The sequence below is a fragment of the Hypanus sabinus genome, chromosome 2 (genome assembly GCF_030144855.1).
Source record: "Hypanus sabinus isolate sHypSab1 chromosome 2, sHypSab1.hap1, whole genome shotgun sequence".
Lineage (NCBI taxonomy): Eukaryota > Metazoa > Chordata > Chondrichthyes > Myliobatiformes > Dasyatidae > Hypanus > Hypanus sabinus.
In genome coordinates this window covers 48,986,261-49,004,990 of record NC_082707.1, presented here as the reverse complement: position 1 = coordinate 49,004,990, position 18,730 = coordinate 48,986,261, and the positions used below count along the sequence as shown (strand labels likewise).

Genomic DNA, 18,730 nt, shown 5'->3' with positions numbered 1-18,730 from the left:
ACAACACTGAATAGTAGTAATTCATATTTAGATAGTAAAATATATAGCTGAACCTTGTTTTTACATAAAAAATGTAATACATGCTGAATATATTGATGACACATATCATTAGCTTCAATTTATAGCTGCAGTTTTAGATCTCCAGGATCTTCATTGCCATTAATTGCTGTTAATATTGGGCAACTTTATTTGCTAACTGTTTTGGAAAGTAAAGGAACATTGTCAAATTAGTTTATATAAATAAGGTACAGTGTCTATTGAATAACTGTTGATCAATCAAATATACACTCTCTAGTCACTTTATTAGTGACATCTTAGTAACCCAGTGTGAACTTCTGCTGATGTACCTATTCACTTCAAGGTTCAAAGTGTTGTGCATTCAGAGATGCCCTTCTGTGTACCACTGTTGTAATGCATGGTTATTTGAATTACTGTTACCTTCCTATCAGTTTGAACCAGTCTGGCAATTCTCCTCTGATCTCTTTCATTAACAAGGTGTTTTGACCTACAGAACTTTCACTCACTGGATGTTTTTTGCATCTTACTCCATTCTCTGTAAACTCTAGAGACTGTTGTGCATTAAAATCGCAGGAGATCAGCAGTTTCTGAGACACCAAACCACTCCACCTGGCATCAAAAATTATTCGGAGATCAAAGTCACTTAGATCATATTTCTCCCCCATCCTGCTGTTTGGTCTGAGCAACAACTGAATCTCTTGATCATGGATGCATGGTTTTATGCATGGAATTTCTGCCACATGATTGATTGAAAAGACATTTGCATTAACGGTCTGGTGTACAGGTATTCCGAGTAAAGTGGCCACTGAGTATATATTAAAAAAATAAAACCAGTATTTCCTTCTGCTTAAAGGCTGGTGGATCATTTATAATCAGTTTTATATCAAGGGAGTTATGAAAAATAGACATAAAGTGTATTGGTAGATATGACTGTTGTAGAAAGTTGAAGATACATATTCAGGTAAGAATATAGGTCCTAGTGTTATACAATAGTTTATATGCACAGATACTTTAACTTACTTGACTAAGACTACAGAAATAATTTTGTAAAGAAAGTTTGTCACTTGGCATGATGCCTAAAAAATAGGAAATAATACATATATTGATAATTTTGAAAAGTAAGGACATGGCTGTTTGAGTTATAAACTAGTTGGTGTAACATTCAGGCTCATCTTTTGAAAATAAATGCAAAAAGTCAACAGTTCTTTCTGCTCTGTGCTGGAATTAAACAACCTGTATCAATGCATGGGATATTAAATAGTATCAAAGAATGCATTGCCTGAAATAGAATTAGATGAATTTTCAACATTAACAATTGAAAACAAACATTAACAATTTGTTAACCAATAAGAATGCTTAGGGGTCTAGCACATGGGATCATCTTTCTCTATGCTGCAGAATTTTAATTTTGCTTCAGAAAATGAAAGATAATATTTCAAGCCTCAAAAAATAGGATATTGATACCAAAATAGATTGTACATGCTCATATACAAAATAGTTGAGGAAATCAGCAAGTCAGACAGCATCTATGGAGGGGAATAAACAATCGAGGTTTCATGCTGAAACCCTTCATTTGGACTCGACCAGGATCTTGTGTTTGAGTCATACAAGCAGAATAACATTTTGCACCATTTGAGCAGATCATCTACCTACTTACATTCTGTAGTCATTAATTTCCTGATTTCACATGTCTAGTTGATTGAGGCACATTTGCCATTTTGTCTGTAGCCAACTCAGCTAGAAGGGCTCAGGATTCCTTTTACTTCTTCTCTTCCTGCACAGCTCTTTTCTGTATGGCCAGTCCGAGCACCCACGATCTACTCAATATGACACAAAAGCAATGTTTCAGCCATTCATTTTTGTTGCTAAGTAGCTGTTCTTTGGTTTTTCATCATGGGCTGAACTACAGACTGCTTTTGAATGAAGACATAATGATTATGGATAGACAACACCTGCATGATTCTTCATGTATTGTAAACCAACTGGACCCTGATGAGGAGAAGTCCGTTTTGTTTTCAGTATATCTCTATTGAACGGAGTAATGCAGTGAATGGAATAAAGTTTTGCAGCAAATGGAGATGTGTTGTTCAAGTGTTTTCTATATTTTTTTTAGCTAAAAAAGAAAGTATTATATTGTGCCACAATTACAATTCCGCTTTAATCTCTAAAGGTTCAAAGAGCAAAAGAGAAACCGTGGAGCACACAATATTTGAAAGAGAATAGTTATAGAACAGATGTTCTTTTCTGTAACATCGAATGTGAAACTTATTTTGGGACAGATGGCCTTTGAAAATTTCTCAGTAGTTTGAGATTAAATTCTATCAGATTACTAGAATGCACAAATATTGCTTTTCTATAATGCATTCTAGAATATTGCAATTATAAGGGTTGGGTAATTATTGAACATGATCTTTTTTAAAAATAATGTTGTGTATGTAACTGTACCTTGCTGATAAATGCTGGCATTCTTGAGAATCAAGCAGGTGAAGTGTTATTGGGGACAGGCAGGAATGCAGAACAGATGTAATAATTAGATCAGCAGTGATGTTATTGAATGGCAAATCAGATTTGAGGAGCTGAATGGTTTACTGCTGCTCGGTTGTGCTCCTGTGGTCGTATGTTTCTGCAACTAAAAGGCTTTGAACTTCACCATAAATATATCCAAAACATGGAAGTTCTGAACTTACTGAAAGGCTCCAGATGAATCTGTCAGTACGTTCTGCTATTGGACTCTGGATGAAGTACACAGACTCATCTTGCTGAGAACTTTCACTAGAAACCTCTTTATGGACTTAGTGCCAGGTTAGATGACAGAGGCTCTGCAAACCTCATCATGTCCATGGAATAGGAATAGTTGCATGGAAAAAGTAGGTGCAATTAAAAAATATTCATTAAAAAATTAACATCCTAAAATTGCTTTTTAGATCATTTACATGTTTTACTTTTTAATGAAGATTTTCCTGTTTATTTCTTTTTTAATATTTTGTGAATGTTTCTGAAGACAAACAGGACTTCACTAACTGTTGAAAATTGCCATATTGTTGATGTGGCTTGTTTTGGCCTGATCATGTGACTGTTTAATCACATGACCTATTAAACAGATTGGGCCTTAATGGGTAACAGTGGAGTAAAAAAGAATGTGCATATTGAATGGAAGTTGGAGAGTCCTGATGAAGAGTTTTCAATCATAGCATTGACGGTTTATTCTTCGCCACAGATGCTGTCTGACCTACTAAGTTCCTCCAGCATTTTTGTGTGTGTGTTCACCGAGAGTAATCTACATAATTACAAGGACACTATGCATTCTCCACGCTGACAACACAGACTGTCAGGGTTAAACCCAAGCTGACTAACTGGACCATTCTCCAGGGGACTTTCCTCTTGTAGCTTCTGTCATTTCCTGGTTCTCTTGCTTCTGCCATTCTTCGACCAGACCTTAAAACCTCTCAGAGTTCTGGTCTTTATCAATGTGTGTGTTGTGTGGTTCTCCCTCGACATTAATTACCATCTTTGAATTGAAAGTAGGTGGATCATTGTGCACACAATGATACAGCTGGGGCGGGGGTCCATACACTGCAGGATTCAGGTTTTGGAACCTCTTAAAAAGTTGATGGTCTTTCATCAACATATCTATTGTTTGTATGACACTCACTCAAGGGCTTGGTGGGGCTGTTGATTAGATCCCAGACCTAGGGAATTAGAAGCCTTTGTCTCATGGATTAATTCCTTCAAGGAGAACTAGTTGTACAGTATTTCTAATGATATGATTTCTCTGAGAATGAACATGTTCTGCTGCTTCCTCAGAAATATGACATTGTCCATCAGAAACGTGGTCCACAATCAGTTGAACATTGAAAGACTGGAAACTTTTACTTCAAATATTAATTGAATCCTCTACGGGAACACAGTTGCAGGCAAAGGGCGCCTACACTGATGGAAACCGGAAATTCTGCTAAATCTAGGTGTCTGACTCTCCTCTTGGTCACTGTCAAAGACAAATTATATGAAGCTACAGACTGCTGCTAATGATGTAGTGAGCAGCAACTGAGGTGACATTCAGAAGCTTGTTCCTACTGTTTGGAAAGATCTTGTGACAAGGGCTCTGAAAGTCTGTTTTACCTTCCGTGAAGAGAATTCTGCAGGCCCAAGAACATAGCTAGAGATTTTCCTGTGGAATGTCACCATCTCATTGGCAATGTCCAGGGATCACCATGCTCTTCAACAGACAAGTCCCAAAAGAGTGTTGTTCAATATTCAATTCTGTAAGGTGCTTCATTTGTCCAGTGATAAGGACAACATCACAGAACTTAAGATACACAACACCACACTGCATATAGTTAAACACAATATAACCTTCTACAATAGTACTAAGAAATAGTGCATGTGATTTAAAATACAAACACACATAATAAAGCTGGTAGTTTTTACTATCAAATGTGCTATGCATACTATATATTTAATTTTTCAAAACTAGATGTTGAGGAGGTGAATGGAAGAAGGCACAAAGCTCAAAAAACTGGATCAGGCTCTTCTGGTGCTGATAGACAGGGACTTGCCGTGTAGTATGTGTGGAGCATATGTGTAATACCCTCTACTATTTGTCGAACCGTTTTATTGTTTATCTCTCATGGATGCTGCTGAGTGATTCCTGTTCCTGGCCAATGGTTTTACTACTTATTCTGACAATTGTGTTGAGTGGGCTGAATTTGATATTGCTCATTGCTCTGAACCATGCAGTGATGTTGGAGGTTAATATTGATTCAATGAAGCATTTATAAAACGTCTGGAGAATTGATGGCTGGACGTGAAGTTTCTGCATCTTCCTAAGGAGAAATAGCCATAGTTGGCACTTGGAGTGTATCAACTCACTATTTGTCTTAAAAGTGATTTTGTTATCTATTTAGTTGAGCCAAGGTACTTGTATTCTCCAGCATGCTCTATTGACCGGCCACTTTTTTCAGGGTTGGGACAGTGTTCTGTTGTATTCTAAAGTACGCTACTATTAACTTAGTTTTGCTGGGGTTCAGGTCCGGATAGTTGTTTGTACACCACCCAGCAAATTTATTGATTTCCTCATTGATGTAGTCAGCGAGTTGGTAGTGTCAATGATGACTGTATAATCTGAGTACTTGATGTACTGCATGTCTGATTCTAAGCTTCTGCAGTCATCTGTGTACAGTGTGGACAAGACTGGTTAGATAACCAAGCCCTGTGGTGCTCTAGATGATATTTGCCTGTTGGTGCTCATATAACCATTATATCTCACTTTTTGAAGTCTTTCTGTGAGGAGGGAGGGGATGAGGAGTATGAGGTGGAGGGGTTTCCATTCATTTGCTGGAATTTGTGTCTCATGAGATGGGGTTGCATGGTGTTAAATACACTGGAGAGATCTACAAACAACATCCTAACAAATGATCCGACTTCTTGAGAAGTGTGTTTGCAGTGACATTAGTCCTGCATCATCCACACCCCTTTTTGACCTATAAGCAAACTGGAGTGGGTCAGTGAGCCCACTTCCCATCACCTGTAGCTATGGTAGGAGGAGCCTTTCAAAGGATTTCATTACCAGCAATGTTAGAGCTCCAGGATGGTAGTCATTATTGCAGGTGGTATTGCACTTCTTGGGAATTGGGCCTATGATGGTGGTTTTCCAAATGGAGTGTTCAGAAAGAGAGCAGTTGAAGAGATGACAAAAAACCTCTGACAGTTGTCTACAGCAGCGTTTCTGTAGCCGTCCACTGATGTGTCTGGACCTGATGCTTTACTGGGTTTCTTCTCTTGAATGCTCCCTCCACCTCTCTTGGATGAAACTCTATATTGGTGCTGCTTGATGCATCAGATAGCAGAATGGTGGTCAGCTCCTCCATCTCCAGTGTGAAGCTGTAGTAGATCAAACCTGCAGTAAAACCCGTTCAGTCTTTCTGTAAACCCTACACATTCCTCCCAACTTGCGGCTTTTTAGGAAATAGGGTCTTCCCACATGGGTATGTCTTTCCCTCACACCCTAATATTTTGAACCTATTCCGTGTGGACAGTCTTTGCTACACTGTTGCATCCAATAAGGGAGTGTTGCTAACAGTGTCACTAGTGAGGCACCAATTAGCTGGGTATCTCAGGAACCATCTGATTGTAACAAAATTGCTTTTTGTTTAAGAAAACTCTCTAAATCTGAAAGATTCTGGAATGCTCTGAAAACCTGGGCCAACCAACTAGTGGGAGTATTCAAGGATATTTTCACCCTCTCACTGCTATGGGCAGAAGTTCCCACTTGCCTCAAAAAGGCAACAATTATACCAGTGCCTAAGAAGAATAATGTGGGCTGACTTAATGACTATCACCTGGTAGCACTCACATCTACAGTGATGAAATGCTTTGAGAGGTTGGTCATGACTAGACTGAGCTCCTGCCTCAGCAAGGACCTGGATCCATTGCCATTTGCCTATCGCCACAATAGGGCAATGGCAGATGCAATCTCAATGGCTCTCCACATGGCTTTAGACCACCTAGACGACACAAACACTTATGTCAGGATGCTGTCCATCGACTATAGCTCAGCATTTAATACCATCATTCCCATAATCCTGATTGGGAAGTTGCAAAACCTGAGCCTCTGTACCTCCCTCTGTAATTGGATCCTCAACTTCCTAACCAGAAGACCACAGTCTGTGCGGATTGGTGATAACATATTGTTACATACTCGTGACACATGACAGTGGTGCCCTTGTCACGTGATTGGGGTTGAAGTTATACTGGACTTGAGGTAATGGTCTTGTGTTGGTGGAATGACATCATTTTCCCACCAGTAGAGATCATGTGACAGGTTTGTTTTTACAGGTTATAAAAGGTAGACCCCACCCTGTGAGGAGGGGCAGTTCGTGGCTGGATTTGCCAAGTTGACTTCATGCCACTGCGTGTTTTAAGTGATGACGCAGTTTAGTTGAAAGATGAAGTTTTATTTAATGCCTAAAGTTTAAAAGGTCATTGCCAGCAGGTTCTTTACGATTCTGCTAGTTCGAGAAATTTGTGGAGAGTGAAGATCGAAGTTCGAGAGTTAAAGATTGAGGAGAATCGCTTTCTACGGTGAAACGGGTTTCGACCTTTGTTTGATCCTTATTTGGAAGGATTTCGTTGACTATCTTCGTGTTAATCCCTGGGTTTTACCAGAAAGGATTGAAGGTAGTGAAGAAGGAAAGGTCAGTGCCTTTAAGCCATTTTGTTTCGTAAATTCTTCGTGGGAAGTTCGACGTCAGGGATCAAAGCAAAGCGACGTGAAAGAGAATTTGAATCATCTTATAAAGTCTCTCCTTTTAAATGGACTGTGAGCATATCGAACTTTTGGCAATACCACTTTAAAGAACTGTTTTTGCAATATCGCTTTAAGAACCGTTTGGGCTGCCGCTCAGCAGCTGTTTCCGGTTACGTTAGTGTTTGTTTACTTTTGGGGGGTTTGTTTTTTGTGTTTAATAAACGTGTTGTTTGTTATAAGAAACCTTTGCCAAACTCATATATTTATTGTTGCCTGAATACGTAACAATATCTTCCTCACTGATGATCAACACTGGCGTACCTCAGGGCTGTGTGCTTAGACCACTACTCTACTCTCTATATATATCTCTATATGACTGTGTTGCTAGGCATAGCTCAAATACCATCTAAAAATTTGCTGATGATACAACCATTGTTGGTAGAATCATAGCTGGTGACAAGAGGGTGTACAGGAGTGAGATATGCCAACTAGTGGAGTGATGCCACAGCAACAACCGGGCACTCAACATCAGTAAGATGAAAGAGCTGATTGTGGACTTCAGGAAGGGTAAGACGAAGGAACACATTCCAATCCTCATAGAAGGATCAGAAGTGGAGTGAGTGACAGTTTCAAGTTTCTGGGTCAAGATCTCTGAGAATCTAACCTGATCTCAACATATCGATGTAGTTATAAAGAAAGCAATAGAGTGGCTATACTTCAGTAGGAGTTTGAAGAGATTTGGCATGTCAACAACAACTTTTATAGTTATACCGTGGAGAGCATTCTGACAGACTGTCTGATATGGGGGAGGGGGCTATGGCACAGGACTGAAAGAACCTGCAAAAGGTTGTAAATCTAGCCAGCTCCATTTTGGGTACTAGCCCTCAAAATACCCAGGACATCTTCAGGGAGCGGTGTTTCAGAAAGGCAGCGTCCATTATTAAAGACCTCCAGCACCCAGGGAATGCCCTTTTCTCACTGTTACCATCAGGTAGGAGGTACAGAAGCCTGAAGGCACACACTCAGTGATTCAGGAACAGCTTCTTCCCCTCTACCATCGGATTCCTAAATGGACATTGAATCCTTGGACACTACCTCACTTTTTTAAGTATACAGTATTTCTGTTTTTTGCAAGTTTTAAAAAATCTATTCAATATACATATACTGTAACTGATTTACTTATTTCTTTATTATTATTCCTTTTATTTTATTCATTTGTTTTCTCTTCTAGGTTGTGTATTGCATTAAACGACTGCTGCTAAGTTCATAAATTTCATGTCACATGCCAGTTATAATAAACCTGATTCTGATTCGTCTATAGTGAGATCTAAAGTGAACCAATCATCAGTTAGTATAGGTTCCTTTTAGAAAGGGCACAAGTGAAATAAAAAATGAGGATGCACTCCTGATTGTATGGTGTGTGGTCATTTGGGTGTTAGGTTGTACACTCTCAGTGCTAACTATGCCAGCAAGGAAGGAAACACAGTCCAAGTCCAGTAATGCCAATAGATGATAATGAGTTCAGAAAAACTTGGAGTGCACTAACATGAATTGCATGTGGATGTGCCTGGGCCAATTTTCCAGTCGTTTCCATTTCACCTAGAAAAGATTGCTCACGTAATCTAACTAGATTAAATAATTATTCTTGTGATTTGAACATAAAAATCAGGTGTTCCTAAAATACCAGAGGAATTCAACAGGTCAGGCAGCATCTATGGAAGAGAATAAACAGTCGTCATTTTGGGCTGAGATGAAGTCCCAATGAAGGGTCGCAGTCTAAAATAGCTACTGTTTATTCCCTTCCATAGAAGAAGCCTGACCTGCTGAGTCCCTCCAGCATTTTATGTATGTGTGTTGCAACATTTGCAGAATCTCTTGTGATTATGAGGTGCTCCTAGATTCACTTCAGCTTCCCAAATGCACTTCAAGTGGTTCTTGAATGAGGTGAATGTGCGCAACATGAAAACTTTGTCTTTTTATTTCACAGAAATGTTGTTACTGCATGGGAATAAAATAGTGAACCAGATCCAACAAACAATCCGTGCTTTATTTACAATTTAAATTGTTTCTCACAATTAACGGATGATTTTTTTCTCTAACGCTGCCAATGGGGAGAGCTGTTTATCAGATTTGTGTACAAGGAAGTCTTGGGCATGCTGCCCTCAATTTTCCATCCATTAATATTAATGTGTGCAGTGAGTGAATAAGGCTCCCACTGGTACTGCAGGCCAGGAAAATCAGCTTTCTAGTTTTAGTCGTTTCTTTCTTACTTATTCTTATGGATTGTATAAATAGACTGGATGATGAGGAGCCATGGGATCTGATTTCAGTGTCATTCTTGGCTCCTGCTGGAACCTAGTAAGTAGAAATGTTATAGTTGAAGAATTGGATCAGTCACCATTGGAATACGAAATTTACTCCAGATTTGCTTGTCACATACTTGCTATTTATTTTCCTTATAGCAGCTTTAGTAAATATTTGATCATTCTTGGCTCAAAATGACATGTGCCATATTTTGAATCCATAATTTATGTAGATAAAAGAATCTATCACTAATACAGTTATTAATGTATCCTGTTTGCGAATTATTAGTATGCATATCTTAACAGTTAGTGAAAGTAAATGCTGAAAACTTGACACCATGAAATGTCATACCTTCTACAACTGTTCTATTCTTATTGGTTTTATAAGCACTGAAAGAGACTCCATGAAGTAAAATATTAGTTGATGTCAACCATTCTTCTGCTGATTAGTTCAACTTCTCAATTAACCATAATTTGAGACTCAACTGCATTTAGCAAGTGGCTTTCAGAAGAGAAGGCATTTACAAGCAACAAATGCTATATGACTCAAAGTTCAAACAAGAGAAAATCTGCAGACACTGGAAATCAAAGTAATACGCACAAATTGCTGGAGGAACTCAGAAGGCTAGGCAGCATCTATGGAACAGAATAAACAGTTGATCTTTCAGGGTCTCAGCCCGAAACATCAACTATTCACTCTTTTCCATAGGTGTCGCCTGACCTGCTGAGTTCCTCCAACATTTTGTGCATAAGACTCAAAATAAGCATAATATATGATGACTAAAATTATTTAAATCTCTATGCAACAGGTAAATGTGAAGGTGCATTTCTTCAGATTCTAAATCCATTTCATTGTTATTGTAAAAATAGAAAACGATTAGTGTGAGGAACTAGCATACATTATCTGATTTACAGAAATCACAGGAATAGACAGTGAAAATGTTCATAGGGTCCTGTGTATAGTGAACTTGATAAATAGCACCAATAGTACAGGGTTCTGCTGAATTTCTGATGAAACACAATTTGTAATTTGGCCCACAATGTTGACTTATCACAGAATCATAGAAATGCTACAGCACTGAACAAAGCCATTAAGCTCACTGTGTCTTCCAATGCAATTTATCAGTTCCAACCTGCAGCCCCTTCTTCCTCAACACAGAGAGTAAAGGAGTAAAAGTGGGCAGTTTGTCTCCAGAGAAGAAGCATTAGAGGTATGAATAAGTGAATTTGAGGGTGGGATGTTAATGGTGAAGTGGATGAAAATCTTTAGTTTTACGTGGGTGCAGAGGGCAGCACCACTGCAGTCGCTGAGTTAAAGAATAAAAAGTTGGGACATGGTGACAGAGTAGGTATTTTTGTACTCAACTCTTCCACCTAAGTGAACAGTCTCCCTCTATGCATTCTGGCCAGATGCCTCATGATTTTATATACAACACAGAACAGTACAGCTCAGGAACAAGTCCTTTGGTTCACCATGTCTGTGCCAACCATGATGACAAGATAGCTAATTATGTCTGTCTGCACAAGGCCTGTATCCTGCTATTTTCAGCCTGTTCTTGCATCTGCCTAAATGTTTCTTAAATGCTGCTGTTGTACCTGCTTCTACTACCTCCCCTAGAAACTCATTCATTACACCTAACATTGTGTAAGAACACGTGCCTGCAAATGTCATTCAGATATTTCTCCTCTCACTTTAAACATATGCCCTCTATTATTTGACATTTCCACTCTGGGACAAAGGTCTTGAATAGCTACACAATCACCTTGGTGAGACAGAATCACCCACACTGAAAGCTATCCCCTTCCCTCAATTCCTCCACCTGCACTGCATCTGCTGTCAGAATGAAGCTTTTCACTCTAGAATGAAGGAGATGTCCTGCTCTTTCAAAGAAAGGGGCTTCCCTTCCTGCACCATCAATACTGCCCTCAAGTGCATCTCTTCTATTTCACACATGTCTGCTCTTACCCCATCCTCCCGCCATGCTACCAGGGATAGTACTCCTTTTGTCCTTACCTACCACCCCACCAGTCTTCATGTCCAGCACATAATTCTCCAAAACTTCTACCACCTCCAACTGGATCCCACCACCAAACACATCTTTTCCTCCCCCCTCCACTTTTGCTTTCCGCAGGGACCACTCCTTATGTGACTCCCTTGCCCATCCGTCCTTCCCCACTGATCTCCCTCCTGGTACTTACCCTTGCAAGCAGAACAAGTGCTTCACCTGCTCCTACACCTCCTCACTCACCTACATTCAAGGCCCCAAACAGTCCTTCCAGGTGAGGCAACACTTCACCTGAGAGTCTGTTGGGGTCTTATACTGTGTTCGGTGCTCCCGGTGTGTCCTCTTGTATAAAGGTGAGACTTGACATAGATTGGGAGACCACTTCACTGAGCATTTATGCTCCATCTGCCAGAACCAGCGGGATCTCCCAGTGGCCACCCATTTTCATTCCACTTCCCATTCCCATTCAAATATGTTCATTCATGGCCTCCTCCACTGTTGTGATAAAGCCGTACTTAGGTTGGACGAACAACACCTTAGATTCTGTTTAGGTAGCCACTAACCTGATGGCATGAACATTGATTTCTCAAACTTCCAGTAATGCCTCCACCCCCTTCACCATTTTCCATCCCCTTGTCCCTCTCTATGTTATCTCCTTGCTCACCCTTTGCCTTCCTCTGGTGCTCCTTCTTCTTTCTTCTTTTCTTCTTTCTTCCAATGGCTTTCTATCTCTTTCACCAATCAACTTACTAGCTCTTTGCTTCATCCCTCCCCTTCCAAGTTTCACCTATTGGCTGGCATTTCTCTCTCCTCTTCCCCCACCTTTCAAATCTACTCCAGTGTTTTTTTTCTCCAGTACCACCAAAGAGTTTCTGCCTGAAACCCATAGATGCTGCCTGGCCTGATGAGTTCCTCCAGTATTTTGTGTGTTGCTCGGATATCCAGCATCTGCAGATTTTCTCTTATTGTGAATTGACTGTTCTGTAAACTTTTGACACTTCACTCATAATTAAAGAGGACACAAAAATCTGTGTGAAGGCCCTAAAAATCTCTTTTCTTGCCTCCCTGACATTGTTGTGGTTATATCCTTTCAGGCCCTATGGAATTATTCATCTTAATGATTTTCAAATCTTCTAAGGCCTCATCCTTCTTAATATTGACATGTCCTGGAATATCAATATATTCCACCCAAGTTCATTATCATCCATGTCCTTGTCCTTAGTCAATACCAAAGTGAAGGACTTACTTAGGACTTCACCCATTTCCTCTGATTCCATTCTTAAATTTCCTCCCTTGTCTTTGAGTGAAACCTACACTATTGCTCCTAATGGACATATAAAATATGGAACTCTTCTTAAAAATACTTGTTAATAACTTTTGATGGTTTCTTTTAGCCCTCATAATTTCTTGTTTATGTTCTTTGCTGCTTTCTTAAGGACCCTGACTGATTTTAGCTTCCGAAACCTTACGTATGCTTCCTTTCTCCTTTAGACTAAACTTACAGTATTTCTCATCATCCAGGATTCTCTGGCCTTGCCATCTTTGGGTTTCAGTTGAGCAGAAACATGGTTGACCTAAACTTCAATCAAAGGGCCTTTAAAAGACTCACATTTGTTGAATTCAAAGGCAACATGAGTGAATCTGCAGATGCTGGAAATAAATAAAAACACAAAATGCTGGCAGAACTCAGCAGGCCAGACAGCATCTATGGGAGGAGGTAATAATGACGTTTCGGGCTGAAACCCTTCATCAGGAGTGAAGTAACATGGAATGGTCGGGGGGGGGGGATAAGAAGTGGGGGGAGGGATGAAGTAGAGAGCTGGGAAGAGATAGGCTGGAGGGAAATGGGCTAGGGGGAAGGTGGAGAATTATGGGAAATAAAAGAGAAAGAAAGGTAGGGCTTGGGGAAGAGATTATAGTGAGGGGGGAGAAAGAGAGGGAAAGAGAACCAGACTAAAATAATAGATAGGGATGGGGGTAAGGGTGGGGGGCAGCGGTATCAACGGAGGTCAGTGAGTTGGATGTTTATGCCGGCAGGAAGGAGGCTACCCAAGCGGCAACGTTTGTTGAAAAACAAACAACATGAAAAATCAACATTTGTTGAATATGGATTTGCCCTCTTAATCTACTTCTTGCCTCATACTGTTGTAATTAGTCTTCCTGCAAATTGGAGCTTTCATCTGAGGACTAGTCTTATTTTTCCACACAATGGTTACTGTTCTCAAATGCTCTTTCAAATACTTCCCCACAGAAACTTCAATCGCTTGGCCAAACTTATTCCTCAGTTTGGCCCATCCTTAGTTGGACTATTTATCACCACAAGAAACACTCCTGGATGCACCCAACAAATTCTGCACCATCTAACCCTTGCCCCTGAAGGTGTCCTACTCAGTTTGAGGATATTACAAACATCCGCTAGTGTACCCTCATGTTTTACAGCTTGCAATGATCTCCCTGGAATTCTGCCGTTTGGGAGGCCTATATTACTAACCCCATCATAGTGATTGCAGCTTTCATATTCTTAAACTCTAGCTACGTGGCCTCACTGGATGAGCCCTCCAAGGTGTCCTAAGTGCAGCTGTGACATTATCCCTGGATCAGTAGTGCAATGGTCCTATCTCTTTTACTTTTTTTGTTTCACTCCTGAAACAATAAGCTGCAATCTGTGCCCTTCTCTCAACCGAAGTTTCTTAATGGCTGTATTATCATAGTTCCCTGTAATAATCCATACTTTACCTTACCTGCTATAAAATAATGCTGTATTAAAATAATTACAATTCAATCCAGCTTTGCAGTTGTGTTCAATATCTTGGCTACAACTGATACTTCTGATCCTGAACGTTTATCATTTCTCTCTCAGCTTTCTTGAAGGAAAACAGTTTCAGCCTCTCTATTCAGTTCTTGTAAATGTACTCCCTCATTCCAGGAACCATTCTCATAAATCTTCTCTGGACCCTCTCCAGTGTTTTTATATGCCTCCCATAATGTGACCAGAATTTAACACAAAAATATGGCTAAACATGGACTAATGTTTTATGAAGATTCAGTATGATTTAATTTCTGTAATATTCTATGTGTTCATTGATAAAGCCCAAGACTGTGTGTGTCTCATTAACCAGCTCCTTAAGCAGGTCTGCTACCTGCAATCACTGCTACAACTGTGCCTCCAGGTTTCTGTGCTCCCCTTTGTAAACAGTATTGTTTATTCTATGTTGTCTCCATTCTTCATATTGTCTACATACTTTGAATTACATTTTATTAACTTATTTGAGGTAATATTTTATGATGGTCTGGAGGAACATTGTTTCATTTGGTTGTATCTGCATATGTAGAGTCAGATGACAATAAACTTGAACTTACTTCAAAATGCTTCATAATTTTGCTGTATATTTTCATTTGATAAATCTCCCACTCATTGGCAACTTACGAAAGGCATCAAGCAGTGTAATGTTCCCTCTGCTGTTTCTGATTTTTAACTCTCTAGCACTGTAATATTCCTCTTAATCATCACTCCTTTCTTTCCTTTGTATTTGTGACCAGGAACATTTGATAGTCAGTTTGGCCCTTTTGTGCCAACTACTGGGGTCACTGCAGCTGTAGACATTCAATGCCTATCATTCACTAACCTCAGTTACCACACTTCACTCATTCAGAGGTATGAGTCATAAACCAAATTCAGTTGCATCATTTTATATCTATGCTCACTCTCCCAAGTAAAATGTTTATATTGGACAATCTTGTGTGAACTTTGACTTTAATTTTATCATAATTTTCCTGAAGCTGACTGTATTGTTGGTGTACTCCAATGCCTGTGAACTGCCTCACTTCATCAATGCCCTGCACCATTTCCTTTTCTTCCTGTATATCAACACCTGAGCTTCTGTCTTCTGTTTCCAGTTTAGCTTTTGTCTTCTGATTTTACCCTCAGGCTCCCATCCCTTTGCCAGACTAGTTTGAACCGTCTTCAATTGCACAGGCAAACACCTCCTGAGGGTATTGGTCTGATTCCTGTTGAAGTTCAACCCACACCAATGATCTCAATCTCTCACGAATCTTAATGTCCTCTCTCCTACACTGTTAGTTCAGCAATCTATTTTATTTTCTTATATCTGAATGTACTCATTGGATATTGAATATCACTGCCTTTATCTATCTATTTATTAAATTTGCACAGTTTATATTCTTTTGCATATTGGTTGTTTGCCAGTCTGTTTGTGTATATTTTTTCATTGACTTAATTGTATGTCTTCGTTCTACTATGAATGCCTTAAAGAAAATAGGTCTCAAGGTAGTATATGATGACATACTTGAACTTTCATATTAAAATTTACTTAGAAATTTTACAAACTCTTTCCTTCTTGCCTATATGTTGCCTGCAGAATTCATCCCTCCTTCTGTCTGTTTCATTGGTACTGCTATAGACCACATCTGGTTGTTTATCCTTCCTAGGTCTATCAAAAATATATAAAGTATAGAATGGTGCTTAAAAATTAGGAAGACAGTCAAGGTTCATGAAATATTGTTGACAGACAGAATTAGGTTAAATCTGAAGATGTTTTAAAGACAAATGAAGAACAAGGTAAAGAGGAGAATCTATGAGGGACAACAGGAACAATCTGAACATGTTGATTTCAGGTCTATCTGTAAGTTAATTGTTTTTACAAAACAAGCTGACTTTGTTGATGGAGAACTGTGTGAAGGAGAGGGTGCAGGCTCCATAAATAAAGAGGAGATACTCAATGTCCCAGTGGGCTGATGGGAGGGTTGGATAAATATTGCCCTAGTTTAAATTTTAAAATCTTTGCTGGAATATCAGATATTTGAAGGGTGGCATATATATTCCTCTTTTCAAGAGTGCAGTAGGGAAAAGCCACCAGTTGTAATTCTGAGAGTTTGTCATGAATAGTAGGGAAATCACAGGGGAGAAATTTGCCAGACAGGATTAATAGTCATTTGGAAAAGTAGGGTCTAACCAGAGATAGCCAGCATAGGTCTATCAATGATAGATCTTGTCTAAACTACCTCATTGAATTTATGAAGAAGTAACAAATTGTGTTGATGAGGGCAGTGTAGTTAATGTTGTTTGCATGGACTTTAGGGATTTCAAAAGCTCACAGAAGGTTGGAGTCCAGGGTATCCAAATTGGCTTAACAATAAAAGCCGGAGGGTGATAGCAGAGCGTTGTTTATTGTAATGGGTTATGTGTGATTAGTGGTGTTCCACAGAGTCTGGTATTACGAATTTTTACTGTTTACATTATTTGGATGCTGATCGAGGCGTCATGATCAGTAAGTTTGCAAAAGATGGGAAGATTGGTGAAGTTATTGACACATGGGCAACATTCTTAGTTACAGTAGTGGTCATCAACCTTTTAAAGCCCAAGATCCCCTACCTCGGTCTTAGTGAAAGGCAAGATTGACCCTAAATCAGTTAGTCACACGCATGCACACCAGGCAGAAAAGACCAGAAGTAAAACCCCGCAACCTGGAAGTAGAAATAATGTATGAACACCAGGGGTCACCACCCTTTTTTGCACCGTGGACTGGTTTAATATTGACAATATTCTTGCGGACCGGCCGACGGAGGTGGGTGGGGCGGGGTGGTGGTGTTAAACACGATCGGAATACAGCGATACTCGAAGCAGTTTCCTTATGTCCGATCTATTCCGCAATTTAGTTTACGTGGCTCTCAGCATTTAGCTTCTGTCCTGCTGCTCACGTTTTTACAGCTGAAAAAACTCAGTGGATTTGGCTTTAAGTGCAGGATGTTTGGACTCAAGGTGCCAAAGCAATTTTGAGTGCTTCATTGCCTCATTAGACAGCTTCCTGCCCGCAGCTGATAGTGGGTGTGGTGAGAGGACAAGGTAAGGGCCGGAGGTCCCCATGCCAGGGCCGCAGCGGTCGCAGTCCGGACAGAGTGAGCGACTGACTGAGTGAGGAGTGCAACAGGGCGCGTGCTGTCCTCTTTGTAGGTAGGTAGGATCTATCGGCCGACAAAAGTTTGGCTCGAGGGATGACTTTCAGTAGATTGCAGCGAGGTAGCTGTTCTGCTACTTACAAAACCCTGAGACCCTGAGATCATCTGTGAATATTTTAGCACCGGATTCCCCACAAACATTAGGTGTGCTAAACAGGTTTAGAGGCGGCGCCCGTCTGTCCGCGCTCCAGACCAGTAGCAATGACACTTGCCCCCAGCAGCATGAGGTGGCCGGTTACCCAAGGCCAACCAGTGATCCCTGGCACGAGGGTATCACTACACTTAGGTGACTGATGACCTCGTGCGGGTAATGACTTTGTGTACGTTCAAGTTCAACAGTGGGCGTGACAGGGAATGAGGAAAGGTGCAGCTGACTTACATCATTTCATATTGCCAAATCATATCGTTTCCACTGAAGTACACTGTAGTGCGTGGTGGGGGAGCTACACACATGCACATTGGGCAGAAAGAACGGAACTAAAACCCCACAACCCGGAAACAATCTCTCAACAGTATTTGTGTATTTATTTTTCATATTTTTCAAGATCTACTGGGAAAGTATCAGAGATCAACCAGTCGATCACTATCGACAGGTTGGCGACCACTAGTTTACAGGTTGATACTGGTGCGTTGGTGAAATCGATTGAGATGGTGGTTAATTCTGAAAAACTATGAGGTGAAATATTTTGGGAGTGCTAATGAGGCTAGCATATACTCCATGAATGGTAGAGTTTTACTGAAGTACAGAGAAATCTTTCTGTGCCCTGCCTCCTTGAAGGAGGCGGTGCAGGTAAATAACATGATTACGAAAGCATATGAGATACTCACCTTTATTAGCTGGTGCACCAAATACAAGGCAGACATGTTATACTCCTACTTTATAGTTGGCGTTCTGCATACAGTTCTGGCTACCAACTATAGTGCAGATATGACAGCATTGGGGAGTGTTCAAAGAATATTGCCTGGGTTGGAGTGTCAAAATAAGGTTTATTATCATTGACATATAGCATGAAATTTGTTGTTTTGTGGCACTAGTACAGTGCAAGAAAAAATATGATACGTTACAATAAAACAATAAATGGTGAAAGTGAGGAATAACAAGGTAATTTTCATAGATTCATGGACAGTTCAGAAATCTGACAGCAGAAGGGAAGAAGCTGTTCCGAAAACTTTGAGTGTGG

At 40.1% G+C, this 18,730-nt stretch overlaps 1 long non-coding RNA gene across 1 annotated transcript in view; it reads left to right on the top strand.

Annotated features, from left to right (window-relative positions):
- The first annotated feature begins 9,502 nt into the window (after positions 1 to 9,502).
- LOC132404680 (uncharacterized) overlaps positions 9,503 to 18,730 on the top strand; it is a 60,355-nt gene continuing 51,127 nt past the window's right edge. The window contains exon 1 of the long non-coding RNA XR_009515643.1: positions 9,503 to 9,622. This is a non-coding gene — a long non-coding RNA (uncharacterized LOC132404680). The remainder of the gene's footprint in view (positions 9,623 to 18,730) is intronic.